The sequence below is a fragment of the Podarcis pityusensis genome, assembly GCF_964106645.2.
Source record: "Podarcis pityusensis genome assembly, chromosome: 3".
NCBI classification, from domain to species: domain Eukaryota; kingdom Metazoa; phylum Chordata; class Lepidosauria; order Squamata; family Lacertidae; genus Podarcis; species Podarcis pityusensis.
The window spans coordinates 119,771,250-119,785,892 of record NC_138026.1 but is presented as its reverse complement, the minus strand read 5'-3'; the positions used below and the strand labels follow the sequence as shown (position 1 = coordinate 119,785,892).

The 14,643-nt window shown below is 44.0% G+C and overlaps 1 protein-coding gene across 5 annotated transcripts in view; it reads left to right on the top strand.

Annotated features, from left to right (window-relative positions):
- Positions 1-14,643, top strand: part of NCOA1 (nuclear receptor coactivator 1) — a 316,486-nt gene that overhangs the window by 82,420 nt on the left and 219,423 nt on the right. For all 5 annotated transcript variants that reach the window (XR_013984762.1, XM_081000848.1, XM_081000849.1 and 2 more), the window contains exon 2: positions 3,188-3,364. The gene's annotated coding sequence lies outside the window, so the exon portion shown is untranslated. The remainder of the gene's footprint in view (positions 1-3,187; positions 3,365-14,643) is intronic.

The following is a 14,643-nucleotide window of genomic DNA, read 5'->3' as shown; positions in this document are numbered from 1 at the left end:
TTTCTAGGTGGGAAGTGGAGGAAGGGAAGGCTCCAAACAGTCGCTTTCCAAGATTGCTTCTTGCCTCTGCAGCGCATGCATCCTCTGGGATCACTACTTGTTCTTTACAAGGGTTGTTGGGTGTGGGTTTTTTTTTTTAGTTTTCTAGTAGAGATTTATATTAATAAGCCAAAAGCCCCTTTTCAATGCATTTTGGAGTACAGGAGAGAGGACTTGTATAATGATTTTTAGGGCACCGCCAGACTGTCAATGTTGCAGGAGGGATTCAAGCACATAATGGAAATTTAGGTTTGCACAATTGAACTGGGCTAAAGAACTCTGCCGCCCTATGCCAAGGAACGCCTTTGAGTCGGGGGGGGGGAGGAGAAGAGTCAGAGCGGGAACAGTCAGAAGGAGACAGAGAGGAAGTGATGGAAGGGGAAGAGGTAGAGAGCCAGGAGGTGGGAAGGCTCTCCGATGTTGAAGCAGAGCCCCAGCACCACACAGGGAGCTCAGGAACAGACGGAGAGCCTGTGCCTGTGCCTTCAGGACAGGAAAGGAGAAGGTTAAAGCGCAGGGATCAGAGACGTCCCATGAAGCTGCCCCGTCTTTTCTGTTGGAGGAGAAACAGGAGAAGACCACTCCCCGAATCTGAACCGGACAATTTGGATGCATGATTGTACTGTGCTGCTTGTACATATGTAAAATAAAGAACTGTAAATATCTCTCTGAGTGAGCAGAGGGTGCTTATCGCGAAGAGCATACACAAACCATCACATCCTAGGACAACAAATCTATTTTATTTTTTTAATGTTGTTAGGAAAGTGATGGAGGAATGTGCTGAAAAGTCAGTGGTGAAGACTGATTAACGGGAAGACGTATATACACCCAGCAAACAAATTAGGATGAATCTTCCCTGTTGCATAACTGCCCTGCAAGCAAATCAGAATAAATACTCAATAAACAGGTCATCTGGAGGAGTCCTAAGAGGGGAAACCTTTGTACTCTGAATCTAAAATAATCCGTGGAGCAATTCAAGATGTGGGATTGGTACAGTGCAGGCTGCAAATGACTTCCATGTGGCTGGGGCTCCTTGCGCCTACAGTTGTTTTTGCAAACTTTGAGCCTTGTGACTTTGTCTTTTGCATGGAATGCCTCTGGATTACTGTAACTTGCAGCATCTCTTGTAAAAAAGGTGTCACTGATAAAAGGGTGTTCCATACGTGTTGCCGTTTACTGGTGTAGCAATAACTGTGTGGAGCCACACTCACATGGGAGTGTGTTTTCTTGGCTACCACTATGGTAATGTCACATTTGCATTGAGGTCAAATAAAGCAAGCTCTGATAATTTGATCAGCAGAAAGGATTTGAATAAATATTGTGGGCTGCAGCTAACGTGCAATTTTTTATCCATGCACTTAATAAAATTAGCATATCAAGTTTCATAAATGTGGCAGATGGCTGAACGCCAGTTGGACATACTTCATTTCTCTTACAGGATTTTTATTCTGAAATTGCTACTGCCCAAAGCAAAATATTTTGATAACTCTTGATAATTGGACAGAAATCGCGACGGTTGAGAATCTGGGGCTGTTTCCATTTCTGCTGTTATGTTTGTACAGTGGAACCGTCCTCTCCCCTTCAGAGGATTCAGGGAGCAAATTTTGGGAGTGTGCAGGGAGAGAAAGGGGGAAGTCCCATCGTGCAGGCAGAACTCAACTCACATGGTGTTGGACACAATCCGCAGTGAATTGGACCTGGTTTTTATTATTTTGTGGTTCGGTTGTTGTCAAAATTTTTGTATCTCCTAACACAAAGTGCCTGTAGGCAACTTAAAGTAATAATTAAAAATACAACAGTACGTGATTTTTAAATACATTCATTAACCTCAGTGACAAAATTCCAATTTGAACCAAACACTAAAGAAAAACAAAATCCCCACTGAGAATATTAAAATTACTATCTGGGAAAGGTGGCACTGCAAAACAGGAAAACTGCTGCTACAACATATAGAACAATGAAAACACTAAAAACGAAAAGAAAAGAAAGAACTGGTCGGTGAGTGGAAGGAAGAAGTCTTCACCTGCCTCTAACTTTCATCTTTTGCATACACAGCAGACAGACAGTGACTATTCAGGCAGCCACTCTTGTCTGTTTTAGCACTAGTTCGAGACTCCATGTCAAAAGGAAAGAGAGCCAGCCCATAGCTAGGTGTCTTTGCAGAATCCGCAGCAGAAAGGTTGACCCTGCTTCAGCCCCTCATGATTCAAATGCAATGCAACAGCAGCACGTGCAGGAATCCCTGCATTTCCTTCTTGGAAATTCTGCATCCGGGGAAATCCCAGCTGTTCAAAACAAGAGTCTTTCTAACAGACTGCTTTTTTTCTTTTTCTTTTAATACTGTTGCATGTTTGAACTTATCCCTACATTCATTCAGGTGGTAACTTAACAGAAGAATTCTACATACTTCTCAGAAGCTGTTCTGGTCTTTGGGCCAATGGCCAGCATTTGCCCTCCACTGGTCTAAAAGTACACAATTGCCTTAATTGCTTTCGAAAGCAAATCTGATCAAAGCAGGGTTCTAGAAGGCAATGAGGAGAGAAAGGGGATTGCGCCTTTCTGTAGCTCTGGCATATATAGTGTCTTTGAGTGGGGTGCTGGTGGAAAAGCTCACATCAGCCTTACTGCTCCATGGGGAATGAACTGGAAGCCAGATGGGTAGAGCACTGGTGTTGAAGCAGACCTTTTTGCGACTTGTTTTCAATATGTATTCCATAATACCTTTTGCTAGGAAGAGCCAGAAACAAACTGCCCAGATTCAATCGTTGGCATCTCCAGGTAGGGCAGGGAGAACAATATTGTAGACAATATTAAGCTAGATGGATCAGTGGTCTGGCTTGGTATAAAGCACTTTTCTGAAGTGTCCCCTCTCCTTAGAAGTAGTATAACCTCTGCATGTAGTTTAGTGGTTGGTTTTTGGTTTGGTTTTGCATGTGGAGGTACAGGGACTTTGGGGGGACAAGTCCTGATGTCCCCCAGGATTGGTTGAAGCACCATCTATGCCTGGATTGCAGGAATTGGGAACACTTTTGATCCGTGCAATGAGTGCCATCTGGGAATTAAGTATTTTCGTTTGTGACATGGTTAATCTGGAATTCGAGTCCAAGGTTGTTGAGCTAATTGGAAGACTTGCTTTTTTCCTCTCCAGAATTCAGTAATTGATGCTGAGGCCTTCCACTGGAGACTTAAGCTGACAGCTGCCCATTGACGATAGATGCACCTGTTTGCAGAAGTTCTAAGATTCCTTTACTCGGCTTATGTGATTTACTGAAGAGTCTGATTTTAGTTTCCTCATGAATTATCTTCCACCTCTGGAAAGGTAGAGGTAAGTTGTGTTTCCCAGATTATTTCATACCTTACTCCTTAAATAAAATAAAATTTAAACCTGTTTAAATTTAAACCTGTTTAAATTTAAATTTAAACCTGTTTAAATTTAAATTTAAACCTGTTTAAATTGTTTAAACCTGTCAGATAAGTTTTGTACAGAAGCCTTTCTTAATGTGGAACTAATTGATGGAACGGCCCAAAGCAGGAATCCTTATTTTTCATTGTTTGCTGCTTGTTCTGTGAATTTGTTTTCAGTGTATTATCAACACCGAGCCCTGTTACGTTGCACTTGATGTTACCAAACTCGCCTCTAATGCACACAAGCACCAGTTTGGTGGATGTTGGAAACAGAATGGCTTCCTTGCCCCAACTGCAGTGCAGATTGCTAGCTGCCATTGGGCTTGAGAAACAGAGGATAATTGCTTGATTGCAGGAATCATAGAACTGAAGGGTTGGAAGGGGTCAAGAGGGTCATCTAGTCCAACCCCTGCAATGCAGGAATCCCAACCAAAGCATCCATGACAGATGGTCATCCATTCTGTGCTTAAAAACCTCCAAGGAAGGAGTGTCCACCACCCTCCAAGGAAATCCACTGTTGAACAGCTCGTACTGTCAGAAAGTTTTTCCTTATGTTTCTTTGGACCTTTGGGTATAGGACGGTATAGAAATTAAATAAATAATAATAATAATAATAAATAGTAATCTTTTTTATTGTAACTTGAAGCCATTGGTTTGGGTCCAACTCTCCAGAGCTGGAGAAAACAAGTTGGCTCCATGGGACAGCCCTTTAGACGTTTCTCCTCTTATCCAGGCTAAGCATACCCAAGAGCTTTTGTTAAGATGTAGCCTGAGAATGGCCCTGATGGACAGTGAGCAGAGAAAAATCCACTTATTCTGTCCCATGATGACTGCTAATCTGCCATATCAACATTTGGCTTATTGGGGATAGGGAGTGGGGTGTATTTCCATCATTGCTTTCAACACTTACGATTTGTCGGCATCTGTCTGTCTTGAGAGACAATGGAATGCGCCTATGGAGTTGAAGTCAAACCTCTGTGTTAGCAGACCCAAAGTGACCTTCCCAGGTGCAAGCCTGGGCAGTGTGTACGGATGTCCTGGGCTGCCAAAACGACAAGACCCCCCTCTCGACCTCGCTGATGTGGTCCAAAGGAAAACAGAGCAATACATTTGGCACCAGCTTGGCTGCAGGAGTTGCTAGAAGGAGATGTACAAGGTGCCATCCAAGCGTCTTAGGGACCCCACTCCAGATTTGTGTAGGGTTTACTCCGTAGCCGTTTCTTCTCCTGAAGACATCCCAGAAGGCAGCAGAGGTTTAGGGCCAGAGTTTTCCTTCTCCCAGGTTGACGAGCCCCATCTGCCCCTCACTTCCCGCACAGCATGTGCAGAAACCGCCTTCTTGATTGTTGGACCCACTCTTGTTCTCAACTTCTCAATCTGTTAGAAGCAGTCTTCACATGCAGTCTCTAACTTTGAGACCCATAAGCTACCCTCACCTGGTTTAGCCAGCCAGTCAAAGCTGTTTCCCAGGGTGTGGCTGCTGTCACGTACTGATATCTTCTAGAAGCCACAGGCGAGAGCTGAGTGCAGGATGGGGACCAAAGTTGGACAAGCTACCCTAGAAGGAATACAATGTTTTCCCCACCAGAAGTACTATTTCTCTCCCAACAACCCGCACACCCCATGACCCTTACAATTATGACCCCCCCCCCAAAGCTACAACTTGTAAGTCACTAAATTGGCAGTGAATTTTCAAAACAACTGTTTTGTTCCCATTGCATCTTCCACCTGACTGAACTTTGAGTAATGTCGTTTTTTGAGGATGCAGTGCCTTCTGTTAGAAACCCCACAGAAAGAATGTAAATGGTTCTGCAGCTTCAGCAAGTCATCTTCTTAAACATACATGCCATTAATATGGTAACAGTCAGAGGTATTGCTAAACAGTGGACTATGGTGAGCCTCTGTTTAATATGCCCTCCCCACCCTTTTGTGTGTTAAGAGAGGGCAGTGAAAGTTTTTACTTTTGGTTTTGAACAAATTGCTGTTTCCTGTTGCGGTTGAAGTCTGAAAACTGGTTTATTCTAACTGTGGTTAGTTCACACAAACCAGGATCAAGCAACGGTTTCAGATCCTGGTTTAGCTAACCACAGTTAGTATTCAGGGAAGTGTAGTTTATTCTAACATAATGGAAACTGCACTTTCTTCAAAGCTGAGCACTGACGCTTTCAGTCTCCTTCCCTCAGCTGCAGAGGCGGAGGAGAAAGTCGCAATGAGTATGTGAGACTGTAGCTCACCATGTGGCTTATTTGAATGCTAAGCCAGACCGTCCTGTTTCTGTGACAAGTAATAGCAGACATCAGTCAAGTCAGCTTGCCACCTAAGCTCACTGTATTCCTATCTCTGAAGATGGTTTGCCACTTTTGGCAGCGTATGATTACATACTCTTCTCTAGTTCAGTGATAAAACATACCACCACGGGAGGGCCATGAACAGGAGTGGTGTCTCCTGCCTCTTCCTCTTCTTTTTAATTTTTTTTTTCCATTTGGTGGCTGGGAGCACTCAAAATGCTGTGCAGGTGAGGTCCTATCCACTTACCCTCTGAATTTGTCTGGTGGCAGTTAGACAAATTTGTGTTGTGGGCCTGTGCCCCACATCCATGCATTTTCTTCCCAAAGGCACACGCCAGGCAGACATTTTAGGAATTAATTCTGGAATCTATTGATGCATTAGATTATGAAACCCGCAGCAGGAGACTTGAAACCTCTTGGCATTTGTTCATATTTATTGTTTGCTGTTAATGAGTTCAGTTCATGTTTTTGTCTTACTTGACTTGTAAACTTATTTACTGCTTACTTTTTAAGAAAGATGGGATAAAAAGCATTTAAAATGATAAACAATTTGGGAAAATAAATGCAATGAAAGGTTTCTAATGGCGGTCTTTTCGTGTTACTTATAAGTGCCACACGTTCACCAGATGTGGCTTAGTTCCTGTATAATATGTAAATTATGTTGTTTAGATGTAAAGGAATTTCAGGCTTCTGTTATCATCACCCTGAGTTTTAGTACCTCAATAGTATAATGTGTTTGGCAAAAGGCTTGAGTTTACCCTCAACCCCCACTTCCTACCAGGATAGCGCCAGCTTGCTTGAAATGGGCTGGGATAGGTTTGGTTATAACTCTAGGGGTGTCCAACCGGTCAGCCGCGATTGACAGGTCGACCTCTGGATGATCGTGATCGATCGCAGGATCCTTATAGCTCACGTTGTTTACAATCATGTATCCGCCCCCTCCCCTCTTGTTGTTTCCTGCATCGCATTTAGTGTGTGTTCCATTGTTGTCTGCACACTTACCGTTTAAAAAAATGTCAACAACTTTGGGAAGCCCTTCCCCCCAAAATGGGTAGATCACTGCCAGTCCCCCCCCCCGCCCAACCCGGAGTAGATCACAGTCTCTTGGGAGTTGGACGTCCCTGTACTTATGGGCATAAATTGGCAAGGTGATGAACACAGGGTTGCTGTAAAATGTGACACCCCCATTGTGCACCCCCACCCCCCTTTGTTAACTGGTAATGTCATGTGGCCAGGCTTCTGCTTTAATTTGTTGCAGGCACGGCCAAACGTGACCCTCCAGCTGTTTTGGGACTACTGTTCCTATTATCCCTGACCACTGGTCCTGTTAGCTAGGGATGATGGGAGTTGTAGTCCCAAAACAGCTGGAGGGCCGAGTTTGATCCATCTGCCAGAAAGCTACTTTCTGGTTTCCCCCCTCCTCTGTAATAGTGAAAAGGGGGCAGTTCATTTTATTTCACCTTGGATAAGGCAAGTATCAAACTGCAGCTTCATAGGAAAATGCTGCCAGATGCAGAAATGAAGCAAAACGCAAGGATAAAACTACCAAAGTGATTAATCATAGATACCATATATCGGCTTCCCTTAGAAGAGACCCAAGCTAGCACATATTAGCATTACTTAACCGCCAGGTATTCCTGCCTGTTTTCTAGGTGCACCTGTAATAGGCTTGAAAACAGGTAGACGAAAGGTCAGATCCCAGGCAAGGGGCTTGGCAGGCTCAAAAGGCCCAGCCAGTTTGGATTGAGGGTGAGAAGCTCAGCAGAAACTCAGGAACCGGATGCAAGAAACAGAGGGCAAAACAACCTGGTTTAATGGGGCCCATAATTGCTGGAAGGGCTTATTGCACAGGCAAAGAACTGGAAGCAGATCCAGAAAGCTGAGGCTCTCCGGTTAAGACCAGGCACGCTCCTCGTGTGTTCCGCAGGCCACGGCCTGCCCTGAGGTATGTCAAGCCTGCAGGATTTGTCATCTTGTGGACAGTTTCTCCCGTTAATCCCAGGATCAATAGTCCTGTTGAGGGAATAACAGGAAGAGGCACGAGCGGAGTGTCTGTGCCAAGTAGTTGCATGCCAAGCTCAACTTGTTTTAGAGTGGCAGTCCTTTTGCTCAGACAGGAGCTCATTTCCTAGAGGCAGGTGCACCTACTGTCTTCCACCCCCTTGTGCAAAAGCACAACTGGGGAACAACATTATTAGCTCGCCCTGGCCTCGGTAAATTTTATTGCTTTGTATTTGGCCATTTAAGGTCTAAACATTTCTATTGCAAACTTGGATCTGCATAATGAAAGGCAGCGTGCAAATCCAAATGAATTAAATTAAAATTAAAGCACTGTTCGGGCTTTCACGATTTGACTCAAGGGAGGAATGAGGGCACGGCAGTGTCGTTCAGGAGCTGACCCCCGGCTGTTCAGTGTTGCATTTGCAGCAGACGCGGGTGGCGCTGTGGGTTAAACCGCAGAGCCTAGGACTTGCCGATCAGAAGGTCGGCGGTTTGAATCCCCGCGACGGGGTGAGCTCCCGTTGCTCGGTCCCTGCTCCTACCAACCTAGCAGTTCAAAAGCACGTCAAAGTGCAAGTAGATAAATAGGTACTGCTCCAGCGGGAAGGTAAACGGCATTTCCGTGCGCTGCTCTGGTTCGCCAGAAGCGGCTTTGTCATGCTGGCCACATGACCCGGAAGCTGTACGCCGGCTCCCTCGGCCAATAAAGCGAGAAGAGCGCCGCAACCCCAGAGTCGGCCACGACTGGACCTAATAGTCAGGGGACCGTTTACCCTTTTTATCCTGCAGAAAGAACTCTGTGTGCAGAGACCACAGGCATTGGGGACAGAATCTGAGAGAGGCACTGAAACTTGGTCCCCCAAGTGATCACTCCATTTCCTTATATTCTGCGTCTTGTGTTTTGTGTGTGTGTGTGCTTTACACGGGAGGTGCATGCAGCTCACTCGCACTTAGCCATATGTTGGGTGTCTCAGATTGGAGAGAGAGGGTGCAAGGAAAAGGCACTTCGCTTCGTTGCCTACAAAGTGTGAACAGAATAAATTGCTGGGAGGTTTGTTTAGACAATATTAAGATGTTTAGTAAGGTAGCTAACGAGATGCTTTCTTCTTGGAACAGTCCTCAGCTCAGTGGTGAGCATAATTCGGTTAGCTTTGAAAAGAGTCTCCCCTTTCTCTGCATGTTCGTGTTAACATTTATAAGAACCAGAGGTGACTGCTTGGCTTCGTTCACAGTAAATACTGAAAAGTCTTCAAGGTTGGGTGGAGAAACAACTCCAGGCTTTTAAGCAATCTGACAGAGAGACCTAACACATTAACAAACCTTTCAGTCTTCAGTGAATGAGAACTGAGCGAAAGAAATTTGATTTCAATTATAAATGTGGGCATTGTGTCTTGTGCTCATGAAATTATGCAGATCTTTATTTAATGTGCACTGAGAGATTTTTAAATATATGTATATAAGAATCTGGAAGCTTATTGTAGCGAAGGTCTTGCAGTGACTATGAGATCATGCGTTTTGAAATTTCAATTATATGAGCAATATGTAACGCTAAATGTCTGCTTAGAAAAAAAATTTGGTTAGCACATCAATATCTTGTACATCTTTTTTTATAAGCAGGTTGATCACACTGTTGTAAACTCAATATATTACTTTATCTACAAACTTGTTAACGTTCTTATTGAAAGTAACTAATCCCACACTTTCCAAATGAGGGGCTATCTTAAAACCAGCAGCATCAGACAAAAGTTCTGTGGCACCTGGAAAGCCAACTAATTAAGGGGTGGACAGCAATCAGTGTCATCAGAGACTGGTTGCATTCAGTGAAGGAAGTTGTCCATGAAAGCACATGCAACAGGAAGGTAATTGCGCAAAGGGCGCCTGCTTTAAGGCAGCCCCTGTGATCCTACCTGAACGCTCTGTGCAACAAACTCTTCCCCTCTTTAAAGATTGCTCCAGTGGTTTTTGAAGGCGGGTGGGTGAGGAGACTCCTTCAAAGAGTCCCTGTTTCTTCATCGCTGCATGACAGAGCAGTCCCTGTCAGAGCCAGTGTCTGCATAAAGCAAACAGCAGCTCTGAAAGGGACTGCTCTGTTGTGCAGCAGTAAAGAAGAAAACAGGGTCTCCTTGCTTTTGCTGCATTATCTTTTTTTAAAGAGAGAGACTTTACAGAGGTTGAAGGGATTGGACCAGAGAGGATTCCTAAGAAGTTCCCCCCCACCAGCTGACATCACCAGTGGCAACAGCTGATGGGTGTGATTTGGGGGGGGGGATGCCCTCACTGGTCAAATTGGAGCCCCCATAGCCTGAAGGTTCCCCACCCCAATCTAAAAACTAAAATGAAAATTTGAGATACACTTTAAGGAGGTTTTTATACTAATGGCAGGCTTTTAATATACTTGCATTGAGGAATGGCATTGATATATGGGGACCTTTATATAGCACCAGCTGGTGTTGGCACTGTAATTATCCTAATTATTTAATAGGTACTCAATCCATAGCATTGTTATTTTTAAAAGAGGAGAATTAAAAATGCCCTCTGCTTAGCAGCCAGATATATACGTTTGGTTGAGGGGTCATCCAAAAATACACCAGGTTTTGTGGGTTGTAGTTTTTCAAAGGGACTTGGGCAAGCAATAAGATTGAGCAGGCGATGCAAATAATAATAAAATAATAATAATAATAATAATAATAATAATAATAATAATAGGCCTCCACCATCCTATCCAGAAGATTCAGGACAAGCAGCCACCTGTGATTGAAAATACATAGCTGGATGCGATCATCTTAGGTGTGTTGGGCTTGAGCCATTTTAGGCTTTACTTTAACTTGAAGTTTGAACAGTGTTCCAGCGAGTACCGGTTGATGCTGAAAATCCATGGGTGCTGATGTCCTGCCCTCCTTACGCCATGATTGAAAACTGTTTAGTCTTGTTAAGTTTCCTCTTCTTCTTCTTCTTTTTCCCAAAGGAGGTAGCTGGCAAGCTAGTGTTGTCAGTTTGCAGTCCCTCACCCATAAAAATGTTAAATGGTTTGCTTCCCTTCCCCTGAAACCTCGGAAAGTTTGATTGCTTCTAGCTTGGAGGAGTTTCTGTCCAGCTGTTTCTTGGTAGCCTTAATGTTCAGGGCATTGTTTTAATTCACTGAATGGCTTTTATGCAGATTTTCCTGTGGGTTCTTTTCTCTGGATTGAGAGCAAACATGGGAAGGGAAATCTCTGTCTGAGGGGAGGAGGTGCTTGTTTGGGTAATCTTTGAGGCAGTTTCTGTCCTCTGAAGTGTGCAGTCCTGTTTGCCTTTGGAGAAGCACGTACCTTAGCTCCAGGTCTATTTCCTGGAGTTGCAGTACAAATGAAAAGCATACGCCCCACCTGTTTTCCTTTTTTTGCATGCCAGATGGATGTCAGATAGCAGAAGATAAAACCTAATGCTTTGCCACTTGTAATGTCCATTGAGACTGAGCTCTCTCTCATGCTTAATTTGTGTTATCCTCATAACTCACATGACAAGACGGGCCACTGTAATTTTCTTCTGCAGAAAGGGGACTGAGAATTAGGTCCATGGATTTGAAACTGGGCTTGCAGATTCAAATCCAAGCTAGTCCGCCAGATCAGCATAATCAGGTATGTGGCATGAAATTGCAAACTCGCAACTGATCAGTTACCTAGACATGAGAATTCTCAGCAGCGGAAAAATCAATCTTGGAGTTGCACTGGTCTATCATGATTCTCCTCTCCTCGTGTAAAATTCATAATTTTGCATCTTTCTTGTCATTACCTTCTTGCCCATATTTGGAAGGGGATCGTAAAGGAATCACCTTATTAAGATGCGGAAGGAAATTGGAATTTACAGGGAATTTTTTTAAAGTTACGTTAATAACTGGTAATAAATAAATAAAAGCGTGGTAAAAACATGCATTCCACTTATATGCATGCCCGTTTGTGGCTACTGAGTTCCCTGCTTGAGCTAAAAGATCTTAACAATGAGGCTTAAGATCTTAACAAGGTTTTTGCAAAATAAATAAAAATAAAGCAGTTCTATTGCTTTCTTTGAAGATTTTATTTTTCAAGGAAGACAAAATAGCTCTTCACATTTGCCCTGAAAAGGGCAAGTGAGAAGCCGGGTTTCACCCCCTCCCTGCTCCTAAAGGAACATCAGTTCACAGCTGCGGAGAGCAGCAAAACAAAATTAGCAGGGCAAACAGTCCTCGTGCCAGAAAACGTTCAGGAATGTATAAATATGTCAAGGCTGCAGCATCAGCCGTAAACTGGGAAATGCAGCTGGTGATGTGTGCCAGGTGCCACTAAGGATTTCATCTGTACAGTTGTTCCAGGACTGCCCCATTGGGCTTGAGGTTGGGGGTGCCTTTATGGGGAGGGGGGAAACTAAAATGTTTCCTTGCAAAAGTGCATAGTAAATGAGGCCCATAAATCATTACTAGTTCTGTATGCGTGTCCCTTTTGTAGCAAGACAAAATATTACAATAGCAATCAAGAAAGTGGAGTGAGGGCCTTTTTTTTTATTATTAAGCAAATTCCTACTGGAAAGAGCCTCTTGATTTATTAAATCTTAAAATAACAGCCGTATAACTTTTGTGGCCAATTACAGACTGCTGAAGAGGGTTTGGAGGAAATTTAAACATTGAATACAATTCAGAAACTTAGCCTGGTGTGGAAGAATAGTCTTCCAGGAAGCCAATCTTCCTCCCCCCCCCCCAATATATTTTTATTAAAGATTTCTTAGTTTACAAAAATATGTGCATTGTCTCTTTTTTCAAGTTGTGTTTTCTGCAGATCATTTTCATTTGTTGTGAGGCATTAGTGCTGTATACAGTGTTAGGTCAGGAAGAAAAGAGGGAGAAAGAGGGGAATGGTGAGTGCGGTGGGGTCAGTTGGCAATGCTTCTATTATTCTACTTAGTGTATGTGTGGGGTTTGTGTCAGCATCACTTGTGTGGGTTCTCTTACTATTCGCTTGTTGTGAAGCCAATCTCTTTAAATTAGATTCTGCTATCTGGATTTCTTGTCCATGCGGGTTTATTACACCTCAGCTGAACCTTTTCTGTGGCCACCTTATTGTGGGCCGCTTAGTTGGAGGGAACTTGGTCTCTGCAGTTAGCAAATTTTGCTCTTCTATTAATATGTAGTGTCAGGGGACTGCCATCGGAACAGGGGAGGGAGGCAGGGATGCCGCTGGGATACAGGGAGCTGCAGAAACGTCTGAGGAGCAGTTCCTCTTCCAGCGGTGGGGAAAGCCACACCTCCAGTGGAGAAGAGAGGGAAGGGGCCAGGCAAGCGAGGAAAAGGCTCAAGGATGCCGCTGAGAGCCCAAGCGCCCCACCTAGCCCGGCTGGCCAGGAGGCACAGACACCACTTCCGTCGCCCAGCTTGTGCAAAGGGGTGAGGTTTGGGGTGTCTAAGTTCTTATGTTGGGGGGGACGGACCGGAAGGGGCCACTCCCGGATTCTGCAAGTGGGACATGAACCTTGTGTATCTGCACTGTCAAAGACAGGTTGGAGCCCTGCCTGGTTAGTCCTGCCTGGTTACTCATGAGCAACCACCACCCAGCATCTAACACCTAGGGACCACAGAAGTTCTAGATATAACGCCTATCCCTTTTCTCTCTCTCCATATAATCATTGATTTTTGTCTTTCAAAATAAACCTTGCTTTTATTTAACAGTCCTTTGCTTTACCCTTGGTGGTTATAGTTCTTGGCACTCAAGATGCCTTGCTAGACCTTTGAATCGCATTACACCTGATATAGTACAAAGAGGAGAGATGTGACGGGTTGTGATGCCAACTGTATTATGGTGTGTATAGAGCTGTGTCTGCTAATGTCTTGCAGGTACATGTGGCAGCTATCCAGGTTGAGGTTCTAGCGTGAACGCTAATGGCCCTAGACTCATTTTAAGGTTAAAATTCTCCTTAGATTGGCTCAGAGAGTGATGAGCATTGCCCAAATAGCTCTGGACCTGCCACACAAGGAACAGTAAGAGCCAGGCCCAGAAGCGGGATTCATATTTTTGAAGGAACCTTAGCATCCTGATCTTCCTTGTTTCCTTTGGAGCATTATAGGGTTTCTATTTTTCCTTTGTTTGTTGATTTAATTAAAGGGTGGGAAACAGCATGAGGTAATTGCTGGTTCTAACATTACTTGAATCTGAGAACCTTTTCTAATTTTTCATGTTTTATGCGGTATATTGGCACATTCTTGTATTTAATCCTCTGAACTATTTTAATTTTGTTCTGGCTCGTTCTGTCTCTCTCTGTAAAGTTAGGTTCAGGTTCAATCGTAGTTGACATGGCATTAGGAGATTTAAAAATAAATAAATAAATAAGATTCTAAGTGCACATTTACATGCGAACTCCTGAAGTTGGGACTTCAGTGCAGTACACAGAGCTTGGAAAGAGCCTTGCACTGTGCTTTAAAATGCCTGGAGCTTCAGTTTTACTACCTACCAGGTAATGTGTGGTGATGGACGATAGAGCCAAAACCTGCATTCTGCAGGCATCAGCTGTGAGAGCAAGTTCTCTGTGAGGAACTCAGTCATGCAGTCGATCTAGCAGGTTTTGGCTTTACCACCTATCAGCTCTTGGCTGAGTGTGGTTTTGGGGGAACAGCCTTGCAGACCAATTTTTGGCTCCTGGTGGACCACCTTTGACTCACAGGCTGTCAGTTCCCCAACCCTGATCTGTGGTAATCTCCTGTACACAGGGTTCTATGGATTTGTTTTGTTTTAAGCATTTGTCCTCACCTGGTAGGTTCGAATTTTCAAGTGCACTGGGCCTGGGCCTAAGTTTTGTATGGATTTCTGGAGATGCCACCACAGCATCGTACGTGGTTCCAGGGCTCAGTGGAAACCATTAGCCGCATTTTTTTCACTCTCGTATCTCAAGTGTCGGAATCAAACCACAG